General features: G+C 36.9%; 1 pseudogene; it reads right to left on the bottom strand.

Moving 5' to 3' along the window:
• Positions 1 to 9608: 9608 nt before the first annotated feature.
• Positions 9609 to 10919, bottom strand: LOC140632388 (ubiquitin carboxyl-terminal hydrolase 49 pseudogene; annotated as a pseudogene).
• Between the last annotated feature and the right edge of the window lie 5165 nt (positions 10920 to 16084).

Raw genomic sequence — 16084 nt, 5'->3', positions numbered from 1 at the left:
TAAACTGGGGCTCATAGGGGTGAGGTAACTTGTCAGTAAGATGCATACCTTTAATGTAATCCCAGGTCAGATGACTGTAAAGTCAATTCCATCTCTACTACATTTTCAGGGTCTTAATATTTTATAAATGTACTTTTTTTTCTTGAGAAACAAAATTGATAAAGAGCTCAAGTATCTTTTTGGACTAGGTGCTTTCAGACTAGTTGCATACTTCTAGAAGGCTGCACTACTCCTCTGCTGACTAATGGTGACTGCGGTGATTGCAACCTTATTGTGATCCACACACTTTGGCTGAGTCTCAGGCCAGTCAGCAGTCAGTACCACCCCTCGCAGCTCCTGTAAGGTGAAGGTCTTGGCAGAGTTCGACCTTGACTCGGCTCACGCACAATTGATCATGGATGATGCTGCATAGTTGTTTGAGCAGTCATCATTCACTGACAGATGTTCTAAATTATGTGCCTTCAGTTCAGAATTTCTATTGCCACTGGAAATTTCCAATGATTCATGAAGTTCACTTTTTGTTTTTTGAATTCCACAAATGGCATCATTTTTCAGCTATATCTCATTGTTGGGATTAGTAAAGAATGAACATAGAAATACTTCAAAAATTCTTGGGTGACTTGGATAATTTTAAGAGTGAAGTACAAAAGAAAGAAGTATAAATTTACAAAAACTTTCAATGGTCATACTTATTATTCATTGCCTGTTAGGTATTAAACCCTGTGTGCCTCTACATATTTAAATTTTTTGAAAGTATTTTGAAATAGTTTACTATTGAAATGATGGGAATAGTGCTCCTTATTCCTATAATACGATATTTTTATTAGAAATAAATAAGAGTTAGGACATGATCTAAATCCATTTCTTGATCGTATATAATCAGTTGCCAGTAGATATTTTTTAAAAATTAACATGTAGGGGATCCCTGGGTGGCGCAGCGGTTTGGCGCCTGCCTTTGGCCCAGGGCACGATCCTGAAGACCCAGGATCGAATCCCACATCAGGCTCCCGGTGCATGGAGCCTGTTTCTCCCTCTGCCTATGCCTCTGCCTCTCTCTCTCTCTCTCTCTCTGTGACTATCATAAATAAATAAAAATTAAAAAAAAATTAACATGTAGTAGGAGGAATTAGGAACTTCTCAGAAATGACCTTCATTGTATCATTTTTAAATTTTCTTAAAATAGCATTAAAAGATACCAACCCTTGGGGAAAGACATAACAGACTCAGGGTGAGAGCATAAGAAAGAGAGATAGAGATAGAGATAGAGATAGATAGAGATAGAGATAGAGATAGAGATAGAGATAGAGATAGAGATAGATAGAGATAGAGATAGAGAGATAGAGAGAGAGAGAGTCTCTTAGAAATTTTAAATGGAGCTCCAAAACCCAGCTCCATCAGCAGACATCTGATTTAATATTACAAATATTTTCTGATAGAAATACTGACTATATCCTTTCATATAAGAGGATTCTTGGAATGTAGACCTTGCCTCCCTTCAGATTTTATAAAGGCCAGAGGTGAGGTTGTCTAAGTCCTTAGAGTTTTAGCTACATTTTGCTAGAATAAGCCAAATAATTTTTCTTTTTTTTAATAAATTTATTTTTTTATTGGTGTTTAATTTACCAACATACAGAATAACACCCAGTGCTCATCCCATCAAGTGCCCCCCCTCAGTGCCCATCACCCATTCACCCTCACCCCCCGCCCTCCTCCCCTTCCACTACCCCTAGTTCATTTCCCAGAGTTAGGAGTCTTTATGTTCTGTCTCCCTTTCTGATATTTCCCACACATTTCTTCTCCCTTCCCTTATATTCCCTTTCACTATTATTTATATTCCCCAAATGAATGAGAACATATAATGTTTGTCCTTCTCCGATTGACTTACTTCACTCAGCATAATACCCTCCAGTTCCATCCACGTGGAAGCAAATGGTGGGTATTTGTCATTTCTAATAGCTGAGTAATATTCCATTCTATACATAGACCACATCTTCTTTATCCATTCATCTTTGGATGGACACCGAGGCTCCTTCCACAGCTTGGCTATTGTGGCCATTGCTGCTATAAACATCGGGGTGCAGGTGTCCCTGGGTTTCATTGCATCTGAATCATTGGGGTAAATCCCCAACAGTGCAATTGCTGGGTCGTAGGGCAGGTCTATTTTTAACTCTTTGAGGAACCTCCACACAGTTTTCCAGAATGACTGCACCAGTTCACATTCCCACCAACAGTGTAAGAGGGTTCCCTTTTCTCTGCATCCTCTCCAACATTTGTGGTTTCTCACTGGTGTGAGGTGGTATCTCATTGTGGTTTTGATTTGTATTTCCCTGATGGCAAGTGATGCAGAGCATTTTCTCATGTGCTTGTTGGCCATGTCTATGTCTTCCTCTGTGAGATTTCTCTTCATGTCTTTTGCCCATTTCATGATTGGATTGTTTGTTTCTTTGGTGTTGAGTTTAATAAGTTCTTTATAGATCTTGGAAACTAACCCTTTATCTGATACGTCATTTGCAAATATCTTCTCCCATTCTGTAGGTTGTCTTTGAGTTTTGTTGACTGTATCCTTTGCTGTGCAAAAGCTTCTTATCTTGATGAAGTCCCAATATCATTTTCACTTTTGTTTCTTTTGCCTTCGTGGAGGTATCTTGCAAGAAGTTACTGTGGCTGAGTTCAAAAAGGGTGTTGCCTGTGTTCTTCTCTAGGATTTTGATGGAATCTTGTCTCACATTTAGATCTTTCATCCATTTTAAGTTTATCTTTGTGTATGGTGAAAGAGAGTGGTCTAGTTTCATTCTTCTGCATGTGGATGTCCAATTTTCCCAGCACCATTTATTGAAGAGACTGTCTTTCTTCCAATGGATAGTCTTTCCTCCTTTATCGAATATATGTTGACCATAAAGTTCAGGGTCCACTTCTGGGGTCTCTATTCTGTTCCATTGATCTATGTGTCTGTTTTTGTGCCAGTACCACACTGTCTTGATGACCACAGCTTTGTAGTACAACCTGAAATCTGGCATTGTGATGCCCCCAGATATGGTTTTCTTTTTTAAAATTCCCCTGGCTATTCGGGGTCTTTTCTGATTCCACACAAATCTTAAAATAATTTGTTCTAACTCTCTGAAGAAAGTCCATGGTATTTTGATAGGGATTGCATTAAACGTGTAAATTGCCCTGGGTAACATTGACATTTTACAATATTAATTCTGCCAATCCATGAGCATGGATATTTTTCCATCTTTTTGTGTCTTCCTCAATTTCTTTCAGAAGTGTTCTATAGTTTTTAGGTTATAGATCCTTTACCTCTTTGGTTAGGTTTATTCCTAGGTATCTTATGCTTTTGGGTGCAATTGTAAATGGGATTGACTCCTTAATTTCTCTTTCTTCAGTCTCATTGTTAGTGTATAGAAATGCCACTGATTTCTGGGCATTGATTTTGTATCCTGCCATGCTACCAAATTGCTGTATGAGTTCTAGCATTCTTGAGGTGGAGGCTTTTGGGTTTTCTATGTAGAGTATCATGTCATCAGCGAAGAGGGAGAGTTTGACTTCTTCTTTGCCAATTTGAATGCCTTTAATGTCTTTTTGTTGTCTGATTGCTGAGGCTAGGACTTCCAGTACTATGTTGAATAGCAGTGGTGAGAGTGGACATCCCTGTCTTGTTCCTGATCTTAGGGGAAAGGCTCCCAGTGCTTCCCCATTGAGAATGATATTTGCTGTGGGCTTTTTGTAGAAGGCTTTTAAGATGCTGAGGAATGTTCCCTCTATCCCTACACTCTGAAGAGTTTTGATCAGGAATGGATGCTGTATTTTGTCAAATGCTTTCTCTGCATCTAATGAGAGGATCATATGGTTCTTGGTTTTTCTCTTGCTGATATGATGAATCACATTGATTTTTTCACAAGTGTTGAACCAGCCTTGTGTCCCGGGGATAAATCCTACTTGGTCATGGTGAATAATTTTCTTAATGTATTGTTGGATCCTATTGGCTAGTATCTTGTTGAGAATTTTTGCATCCATGTTCATCAGGGATATTGGTCTGTAATTCTCCTTTTTTGGTGGGGTCTTTGTCTGGTTTTGGAATTAAGGTGATGCTGGCCTCATAGAACGAATTTGGAAGTACTCCATCTCTTTCTATCTTTCCAAACAGCTTTAGGAGAATAGGTATGATTTCTTCTTTAAACGTTTGATAGAATTCCCCTGGGAAGCCATCTGGCTCTGGACTCTTGTGTCTTGGTAGGTTTTTGATGACTGCTTCAATTTCCTCCCTGGTTATTGGCCTGTTCAGGTTTTCTATTTCTTCCTGTTCCAGTTTTGGTAGTTTGTGGCTTTCCAGGAATGCATCCATTTCTTCTAGATTGCCTAGTTTATTGGCGTATAGCTGTTCATAATATGTTTTTAAAATTGTTTGTATTTCCTTGGTGTTGGTAGTGATCTCTCCTTTCTCATTCATGATTTTATTAATTTGAGTCTTCTCTCTCTTCTTTTTAATAAGGCTGGCTAATGGTTTATCTATCTTATTAATTCTTTCAAAGAACCAACTCCTGGTTCTGTTGATCTGTTCCACAGTTCTTCTGGTCTCGATTTCATCGAGTTCTGCTCTAATCTTTATTAACTCTCTTCTTCTGCTGGGTGTAGGATCTATTTGCTGTTTTTTTCTCTAGCTCCTTTATGTGTAAGGTTAGCTTTTGTATTTGAGTTCTTTCCAGTTTTTGAATGGATGCTTGTATTACGATGTATTTCCCCCTTAGGACTGCTTTTGCTGCATCCCACAGATTTTGAATGGTTGTATCTTCATTCTCATTAGTTTCCATGAATCTTTTTAATTCTTCCTTAATTTCCTGGTTGACTCTTTCATCTTTTAGCAGGATAGTCCTTAACCTCAACGTGTTTGAGGTCCTTCCAAACTTCTTGTTGTGATTTAGTTCTAATTTCAAGGCATTATGGTCTGAGAATATGCAGGGGACGATCCCAATCTTTTGGTATCGGTTCAGACCCGATTTGTGACCCAGTATGTGGTCTATTTTGGAGAAAGTTCTATGTGCACTTGAGAAGAATGTGTATTCAGTTGAGTTTGGATGTAAAGTTCTGTAGATATCTGTGAAATCCATCTGGTCCAGTGTATCATTTAAAGCTCTCGTTTCTTTGGAGATGTTGTGGTTAGAAGACCTTGATAGAAGCGCGAACTCTTCTCACTGTAGCATTCTAGCTGTTTTCTCTTTACATCTCAGGCCGAATTTGTAGATTTTCAGGATAATTTGAAGGTTATCGAGGTAATTTGGTGGGGACAGGTGATTTGGAGACCCTACTCTTCCGCCATCTTGCCCCTCCTCCCAAAGAATTTTTCATAGACGCCTTATGCTTATTTGGAATCAGGAATCCCACAAACAGTGTGTGTGTGCTGCTTCTATTCCCATGAAGAACTAAAATTATATACTAAAATTTAAATGTATATGTACTACAATCTTAAATACAAACAAATCAATAAAAAATAAGCAAAAATAATTGACTAGAACCTTCACAAAACACATGGAAAGATTAGAATTCACAAAAGAAAACAGATTATAGCTGTCATCAGATACAAACATAATAGTGTGACAAGCGTTGACAAGGAACTGGGCAACTGAATTTCATCAGGGAACATAAAGCAGTATATATGCTTTGAGGAACTGTTGGTAGTTTCAAAACCTATGAACGAAAAATTCTACTTTTAGCCAAGAAAAATGAAGCCATAGATCCACAAAATGACTTATAGGCATATGTTTTATAGAAGCTTTAATCATTATAGTTTTTAGCAAATCTAGAAACAATGTAAATGGCCATCAACAATGAGTGAATAAACAAGTTGTTTTTTGTCCAAACATTGGAAAATACTCAATAATGATGACAAAAATGTATTCTATGATTCCATTTATATGAAATTCCAGAACAGGCCAAACAATCTATGGTGAAAGAATGGAGGCCAGGGATGCCAAGGAATTAAGTATAGGAGGGCCCTGACTAAAAAAGGGCCCTGAAAGAAGTTTTGTGAGTTGATTGAAATATTCTACATCTTGACTGGGGAGTTACACGGTTGTGTAAATTATACACTTAAAATGGATACATTTTTATGAATACAAATTACATGGCAAAAATGTTGATTCAAAATTTTAAAGGAAAAATTCAAGGAACTATTTTAAAATGAATTATATCTTCAGTTTTACATTGTGGCATTCTCAGAAATAAAAACATTCCTTACATTATGAATATTGAACAATTAGAGGCTAACAGTTTTTCTATTTGTTAAACAGAGCTGCAATTGAGTTACAAGAAATTCAAAGATGCACATTTGCTACTTAAAAAGAAAGCATATACTTTTGAAGCCTCTAAGAGTCAAAGGCAAATAATTGAGCACTCTTTAGAATATATGTAGATAAATTATTTCAGGAGAAGCACATGCCTCACTCAGGCAGCATGTTGGAGAGGATAATATCAAATCTCAGTCATTTTTACAGGTAATTATTCTACACTGGAATCTTCTTAAGCCCTACTTCACATCAACATTTTCCCAATTATAATAAAAGATTATCCTATGGTATTCTGTATGTGTGTATTTGTTCTGACTTGAGAGGGTTTTTTTGACTTAATAATTTGGTAAGTTTTCCAAAGATCATGAGTGCCTATAATTCCATGGATATGTGTTGTTTTCTAGAAATTGTTATTTTTTAAATATTTTATATTCATTTAATTGTAGCTGTGGGTAACACTTCACATATGTTACCATCCATATGAATGTAAACATTCTCTCTCTAATGTGAAATAAAAGCAATTATACCCCATTCTCTCTCCAGCTCAGTAGAAAGCATCATAGTGTAAATAAATGTCACATTACATTTCATTTGAAAATCACAGTACTAATATATTCTTTGAGTTGAGTATATTCTAAAATATATCTTGAAAGATAATTTACAAATTATATTCAAATCACTTGGAATCAACTTGAGAATTAAAAGCTGATAGGATATTACTTTTGAAAAGATTAGCAGTGAATCTTTGCAATGCCAAAGACCCAAGTTTAAGGAGTAGTAAGTATAAAAGTGCAAATAAGTGGTGAGAATCAAAATTTGCTTCAGTAATCATTATTTATGGAATAAAATAATTTCTTAAAAAAGTGTCATATTTATTTTATGTAAACAAATATGTATTTTTTCTTTCAGTTATTATTATTATTTCAGTAAATAATACTGATAATAGCTACCACTTTTGAGACTCTTCTGTTTTCAAAACAGTTCATCAGGACAAGTAATACTGTCCACAATATCCCTATATTCAGATGAGGAAATTGAAGACGGTAAGTCTGAATGACTAGTTCTATGATACAGTTTGTCAACATATATCATCATCAACTCATAAAATTTGATTCTAGATGTCTGTGATTCCATTGTCTTCTTTGTCAAACCAGATAAATTCACCATACTTTTCAAGAGATACCTAGTGATATTCAGTATTTGTTAGTCCCTTTAGTTCTTTCATGTCATATTGCCAATCAAAGGAATTATTTGTGAACTATTTATTATAAATCATTTACATTTATTTTAATGGAACATATTTTAAGATGGCTTTACAGAAATTTCCCAGTATTGACCAATACAAAGTGTAAGAGTTTGTTTACCAGTCCATAAGATTAATCACTGTCCATAATAACAACGTCGTGCTGTCTGTTGGGAACTCTCTAAACTGAACCTACATTATCTTAAAAGTGAGTATAGGATAGTATGAAAGAAAATGATCATAAGTCTAGATGCATCTAGACTTCTAGATACCACAGAAGCATGAAAATGCAGTTGACAAACTACCTCGTTCTCTATAATGACTGCGTAGGATAATTATAGATATTCCCAAGGCGCTTCAGAACTTGAGCACGTTTTTCTAAGGAAATGGTTTTATGGTTTATTTCTATGATTATATTTTCTCTATATTATAGTCCATAACACTCATTCCATAAACTTAGGTAAACCCTAATTCTTGTGATATTGGCTTGAGCTCTATTTAATAATATGTAGGCACATATATGTATACATGTATATGTGTATGTATAGTTGTATTTGTAAAATTGAATTCTCAGTGCACACCTATAAAGGAGTTACCTTTACTTTTTCCAGTTCAGAATTTTTATAGCCACTGTCATTGCCTGGCTGTCCTTGTATTTTAGTCTCCATTATTAAATAAACTCCTTAAATTTGTTGTCAATCCAGGTCAGATCTAAGTTTGCCATTGTCTCCTTAGACATAATAATTTTAGTGACATTCTATTTTTCCCCAATTCTTTTGATATGCTAACCAAGAAGAAAAATTAGTTGAGATGAAGATGATCACTTGACCTTGGCTACACATACCCCTTCTTCATAATATCTCAATATTCCTTGCTGGAAAATTCAAGAATGTTAAGCCAAATTACAATAAGTTGTTAGCTTTATAAAATTTATAATCAGAGTTCAGAGTCAAATATTTCATTGTACCAGTAAGTAATTGTATATTTCCTTATATATTCTGTGTCTCTGAAACTGTGCTCTTATATAATTCAAATATTTAAATCCAACTGTTGTCACCAAAAGAAAGGTTATCAAAACCTAAAAATAGATTTCTGTTTTTTCCATAATGGTTACATGTTGGATCAAAATGATGTTATGTAAAGCTCCTGATTACATAACAGTTGTGGAGAAAGAAATGAGAATTCAGAAATCCTCCAGGAATTGCTAATACATCTGGATACATTTTCTATAAGAGAACACAGTAAGACTATTATAAAAGCATTGTTTTGACATTAAATGCAATTTGAGGGCAGAGGGATATAAAATTGTCTATAACTTTGAGAATCACATTAAGATTCCAAAACTGATGGTCTACATCTATCACTGCTGAGTTTTTGTTACATACTCATTTATATACTTCACTATAAAAATTTGCTAAAGTCATTTCAGTCTTTGAAAATATGATAGTTATTATTAGTAAAGAAAAAAGAAAACAGAGAGAATAGAGAAATGTTTCTCAAAAAAAGACTTTCAGTTTAAAATTAGAAAATAATATGGAGTATTTAGACTGTAGAAAGTAAGAAAATGGCTGGTAATTAAATATCTTTTTGGTTACACTGTCATCCTTTGGGCAGTTCCATTCCAAAGGTGACATTGCAATTCTAAGCTGATCTCAAGGAGCTTTGGCTTAAAATTATAGAGGTGCTTAAAAAATGACTCTTCCATTTTGTATATAAAATTTTATATAGTATATGTATGTCATAATGATAAGCCAGGTACAGATTATTGCACAACGTATGCAGAGAGCAGATAATAAATCTATAGCAGCTCAAGAAATTTCTGTAATAATGGAAATATTCTAAAATCTTCACTATCCATTACAGAAGCTAGCCCCATATGGCAATTGAACAACAGAAAAGTGGCTAGTGCAAAGGAGAAACTGATTTTTTTCCTTTTGATTTGTTTTATCAAAGGAGGGAATTCCCAATCCATTCAAAAGAAAGTGACTACAGGTTTTATGATAAGACATGAGTCACCTGGCTGGCACCTTCTGCTGTAGTCCCAGTGGGGCAAACTTAGTACTCTGTTCCTGCACTAAACCTTACTTCCTGCAAGAGGAAAGATGTATAAACACCAGCAGTTTAAAAGCAAGCCAGTCCTTGAAACATGCCTCCCATTCAGTGGAAGGGCCTGGTCTGCCCTCATCATTGTTGCTGGACTGCAGCTGAGCTTCGAGCTGGGTTTCTGAAATTCTTGCATTGCTTGCCCTGAACTGTTCTTTGGGTGTAAAAAAGGATGTAGGTTTGAGTTTTGCACACTTCCTCGACACTGCATACATTCAGCTTTGAGTCATTGCAGTGGACCCAAAAACCTGGTCAAAGAGGACATGGACCCCAATCTTCTCTCGATTGTTAGGTCAGACCACCTGAATCTTTTAAGGTGCAGCGGGAAGACCTGAGGTAGTCTGTAGATCATTAACTGCTTTCTAGCTTCACTCAGAACAAGGGGTTTGGGATTGGATTTTCATCGTTTGCTGTTACGCTGGTCCCAAGCGTAAATTCTCCCTTCCAGAGCCTGTCTCTGTGAACTTAGCCAGCTTCTCAGTGAGCAGGCACTCTGTCTGATTCAAAGGGACAGACCCCTTTTCTGCGCGGTGATACCGGTCAGGGAACTCCAGGGACAGATCCAAGAAGGGCTCAATGGTATTGGATTTGTAATTGCATGATATACATGTGGCCTGACTGAGTAGCTGCCCGTGGACTGTGGTGCTCACTGCCTTTAAGACCTGTTTGGTGAGCTTCCTCCGGGAGAAGGGGATGCGGGTCCGGCGCGTGGTGCCCTCGGACTTGAGCTCTGGCTGCACTTTGCGCAACAGCTCGCCCAGGAAGTCCTGCGCGTCCTGCTGGGGCAGCCGCGGAAGGCGGGCCTGCGGCTCCGCACCGAGTGAAGCATGGCCAAGGGTGACACCAGGGCCCGCTCCCCGGGCCACATGACTCGGAGAGGGTGTGCAGTGCTTCGAGCTCGGCTCCTTGTCCCGTGTGAGTTCTAGGCTCCTGCTGATGGAGGCGCCGCCGTCGGAGCAGAGGCCCCTGCGCTCGCCCGCACGCCGAGGCCACCGGCCTGCCCGGAGCCCAGCCTCCCCGTTGCGGGCCTTGGGCGGCAGCTGTTGGGTCTGGGAAGGGTCGAGGTACAGAAAACACTGGTGGAACTTCTGGAGGTGGCTGAGCCCCTGCAGGATGGAGTTCATGGAGCAGGTGTTGCCAGGGCGGGCGCAGCGTGGTGGTGGGCAGAGACACTGAATTTTTAACTTAACTTTAACTTAACTAGTCACATTTGACTAACATATACTTAATTGAATAGCACGGTTGAAATAACACACTTTCATTTTAAGCATGAAGAAATTGAAATGCATAGTTCATTTATCCACAAATACAGCAGAGACAACAGGAGACACCCCATCTTACTTATGAGCTTCATGTCCCTTCTTCCTTTAAAAACAGAATTATTTATTTGAGCTCTCTTAAGGATAACAGTATACTGTGGGGCACTTGGGTGACTCAGCCAATTAAGCATCTTCCTCCAACTCAGGTCATGATCCCAGGGTCCTGTGATGGAGCCCCGTGTCAGGCTCCCTGCTCAGCAGGGAGTCTGCTTATCCCTCTCTCTCTGCCCCTCCCCCTCTCATGCACAGGTGTGCTCTCTCTCTCTCAATTAAATAAATAAAATCTTAAAAAAAGGTAACAGTATATTTCAGGCTAATAATATATAAAAAATGGATTTTAAAATGATATGCTGACTCAAGAATGTGTGCTAGCTAATGCTAAGATGGTAATAATCATTTTGCACTATTCAAATGTATCAAATCAACACATCATTCCCCTTAAAGTTACATAAGGTTATATGTCAATTATCTCAAAAGCTGGTAAAAAAAAAGAAAGAAAGAAAGAAGAAAGAAAGAAAGAAAGAAGAAAGAAAGAAAGAAAGAAGAAAGAAAGAAAGAAAGAAAGAAAGAAAGAAAGAAAGAAAGAAAGAAAGAAAGAAAGAAAGAAAGAAAGAAAGAGAAAGAAAAAAATTAAGCTGGCAAAAAGACATTGAACTGTTTTTTTCACATTTTATTTTCCTTGTTGTTTTAATGGTATCTTGTCATCACAATAACTTGGAGAGGGTACCAAATGAAAATCAAAGAGATTGAACTATGTCTCTGTATCAGCATTGGACTTGGCCTCATAAGCTCATAATTGGGGGTATAGCTCCTCTTTATCACAGCTCTACTAGAAATATTCAGCTGTGTGCAATATATTGAATCAATAACAGAGACAATGAGAAAAGTTTCTACTGAATGGCTTGATGTATTTAGTACATGTAAAATTCACAAGGATAACTGTTTAAAAATGCAGACACTGGTTAAGATTAGAAATCCTAACTTTAGCTCAAGATTCAGTGGGCCATAGGTAGAAACTAAAAATCAACATTTTAACAGTTTCATAAGTAATTCAGCTGGAGGTGTTCTATTTTAAAAATTCAGTTCAGAGTTGAGAGCCCTGCCTCCATATTCCTTAAGTTTGATACTTGCCTTACCTTGCTATCAGACCTGGGGCAAGATAAATAATTACACCCACCAAACCTCTGTTAACCCAACTGTGAAATGAATATAACTTACATGGCAAAATCAGGTCAACTCATAAGTGATGATCATAAATTATGGAGAAATTAAATGAGAATCTATAGTGAATGTGCTTAGCACAGTGCTGGGCACAGGGCAGATGTATGATAAACATTTAATAATTGTTTTTCAGAGCTTTGTTGAGATATAATATGCAAAAAATAAATTACACATGTTCAAGGTATACAATTTGTGAATGGTGTGGAGATTCCTTTAAGTCATAAATTCGAAGCAATTATAAGGTTTGCTTCATTTAGTTTTCCTCCTCTCATGAATCATCATCCACAGTTGCCTGAAGTCAGATGGCTTGAAAACTCTTGTTTCTTATATTGTGTCCTGATTTTTTACTGATTTTAGGCAGGAGGGTAAATCCAGTCCCCCTTTTACTTCAACTTGGCCTGAATTGGATATCCGATTGTAATTATTGTTGAGCCAGCTCATATACTTATATGTCAGCAATGTCCAAGTCCTAAATATAAGGCACTGAGAAAGAATGAACAAGTATGTCAGACCGTTCTAGCATATCAAGAGGTATCTTCAGTCTCTCCCTTTTTTTCCAGAAAATTAATTTTCCTATACAAAATAGCTTATAGTTCTCAATTGCTCAGTGACTAGACTCTCAACTGATGTATGTCTTTTTCCTTTGTCAAATTCATTCCCTCTCCCCAAAATGGCTGATAACATATCAGCACTGTTATCAGCTTCTTCTTTGACTTCTTATTACAGGTAACCATGCTCTGTTGGAGAACATCACACAGTTAATTTATCAATTCAGTGTAAGGTAATTCTGTTGGACCTTGGACCAACAATTGGACTTAGGAAAGAGATTAGGGGAAAGTGTAGAATTAATTTCAGATTTGGTTTAAATGAACAATGTTTATCAAGGTCATAAGACTATTTCAAGTATGTTTTATAGATCTTTCATTCTGTGTATGTACATTATAAAAGTAAGCCACTCCACTACTTGGAGGCCAGTATTGATTTATATGGATATAGTGGGTAGAGTGGGTTTGAAAAGGAAGAGAAATCATAATAAATAGTTTTGTTTTGGGACACCTGGGTGGCTTGGCGGTTTAGCGCCTGCCTTTGGCCTAGGTGTGATCCTGGAGTCCCAGGATCGAGTTCCGCATCGGGCTCCCTGCATGGAGCATGCTTCTCCCTCTGCCCGTGTCTCTGCCTCTCTCTCTCTGTGTCTCTCATGAATAAATAAATAAAATCTTTAAAAAAACAGTTTTATTTTAAAAGATATATATATATATATTTAAAGATTTTATTTATTTATTTGAAAGAACAAGAGAGAGAGTGAGAGCATGAGCAGGGAAAGCAGCAGACAGAGGGAGCAGACACCCTGCTGAGCAGGGAGCCTGACTTGGGACTTGATCCCAGGACCCTGGACCCATGACCTCAGCTGAAGGCAAATGCTTAACCCACTGAGCCACCCAGGTGCCCCTATCACAAATAGTTTAAAGTAATTGAATGCTTGCCTGAAGTTTTTGTAATAATATATAACATTCTAACAGTCATTTAAGTAGTAGGAAAAGGAATTTTTTCATTAGAAAGAGAAACTAAAAGTATGTGCTTTTAGTATACAATGCAGGGAGGCCCGAGAATGTTTGCACAGTTAAGAAGGAATTCTCCTAGAGTCCTGGAGTGGAAATGAAAGAAGTTTCAGAATGGAATAAAAACAATGAGAATGTCTATGGAACAACTTTCCTTCCTGCACAATGCTGCCTAAGATCATTTATGGTCAGTAGTCACATCTCCAAGATGACAGAATGACTTGTGGAAGACGTGTACTCACACTTTTTCAGGACTTTAGTAAGTTTATATTCAATCATATACACGCTATGAAACTTCATTTATTTCAAAACCATAATTACCCCTTAGCAGCTGAAGCAAAACGTTCAACAATGTTTCCTAATGCTGCTAGACCTCACTCGTTCTTCACAAAAGTTTACAAGGTTCTTTACAAAACCTTGAAATTCTGATGTTTCATGTATCAGAGACAAATGATTCAGAAAGCACTCAGTGAGAAGGGAAGGGAGATGGGACACACTTCTTGAAGAATTTGCTTTGAGGTTATGTTATCAAGGGCAAAGTTGCATTTGATAAATAGTATTATCCCACATGCCTTTATAATATGATAATGAGCTAAATCTATCACTAAATGATTAAATTTTGATCATGTGTGATAGGAAGATTTTCCCAAATGTCCAAGACTTAATCTTAGGTCACCAAATATTTATAATGGCCAGATTGGTGCGAATCTGAGAATGTTTATTAACTATAACTTGAAGTTCTCAAGCAGTCACTGTGTGACCAGGAAGCAGAGCATACAAATCTGCAGAGGAAGAAATTAACGAAACTTATGTGCAGAAGCTGAAGGAGAAATGCAAGGGTGGTGCATGCTACAATCTAGGTCACCAAATATTCTTCAATTCCCAAATTCCTTGAGTGTTTGAATCTGATGAAATAGCTCCACTTTCCACAATTATAATAAAAATAAGTCATTTACTTATTTTACTTATTTAACAAGTTTGTTTATTTTACACATATTTTCAATAAGGCTTCTAATTAATTCATGGTAATAATGCCCTCCTATTTCCTTCAGTTATTAAAACCCACAGTATTCTATCTTAGTTACCTGACCCCATTTCCTGCATGATGCTCTCCCCAATGTTAAGTCCTCATTAATATCTTACTCCTCTGAACATCATCACTTACTGTCTTCATTACTGATCTTGACACTGAATTACACTTGCTTTAGAGTATACTTTCATTCTGTTACAGGCAACTTTGATCTCTTTAGCTAGTTCACAGACCCTTAGAAGGCATAGAACAGACTGAGATAGACTTACAGTCCTGTAACCTTACAAGTTTTATATTCATATTGAATAACATTGAATTATGCTGATTACATGAACTACGATTGTGAATATCATAGCTAAGCAATTTGCCAGTTACATTCTACTTAAGAAATAGTAGTATTTTCTATGACCAGTAGTAGCAGGCTATTAGAAATGATTTATTATTATTATTATTATTATTATTATTATTATTCAGTAGTCCCCCACTTACAAGGTTTTGCTTTCCCTCGTTAGTTACCCCACCCAAGTCAACTGCAGTCCAGAAGCAGATGATTCTCTTTCTGGCCTATATCAGAAGATCAATAGTAGCCTAACATTACATCACAATGTCCTTCACCTCACTTCATCTCATCACATAGGCATTGTATCATCTCATGCCATCACAAAAAGCCGGGTGTGTACAGCATAATAGGCCATTTTGAGAGAGAGAGAGACCATATTCACATGCATTTTGTTCTAGTTTTTTGTTATAAATGTTCTATTTTATTCTTAGCTAAATAAGAAAGCTTATCTCTTACTGTGCCTAATTTATAAATTAAACTTTAAAGTAGGTATGCATGTACAGGAAGAAAGCAGTATACATAGGATTCAGTACTATCTGTTTTCAGGCATCCACTGAGGGTTTCTTAAGGACCTTGCATTTTAATTTTCTCCATCTCAGCTTTTCTTATATATAGAAACTTATAACTACAGTGTGATACATGCATATGAGTGTGTGTGCCTTTGTGTGTGACAGAGACAGATACAGAGACACACTGAAGAAGGTATAGATTTTGATAAGCTCATTTTCTGAATGTATCAAGGAATTGATATCTTAAGAGTCTGGTATAAAGAAAAATGAGACCATTCACTTTCAGGTCAGTAGTTTGAATTCAGCTCAGCTCAGTATTAACTCTAACTATGAAATATGTGTTGTTTAGGTTGGTTCCAGAATAAAAATAGAACAGCTGCCCTATTCAGAGTTGAAAGCCATCCATATTCTCCAAATCAGCAGCATACTATTCATGACGAGTGAGGCTAAATACAATAAGATGCATTAAGGTGGCT

Source organism: Canis lupus, chromosome 1, assembly GCF_048164855.1.
Source record: "Canis lupus baileyi chromosome 1, mCanLup2.hap1, whole genome shotgun sequence".
Classification (NCBI taxonomy): Eukaryota; Metazoa; Chordata; class Mammalia; order Carnivora; family Canidae; genus Canis; species Canis lupus.
The sequence above is the reverse complement of the archived record's forward strand: the minus strand, read 5'-3'. Positions and strand labels throughout refer to the sequence as shown.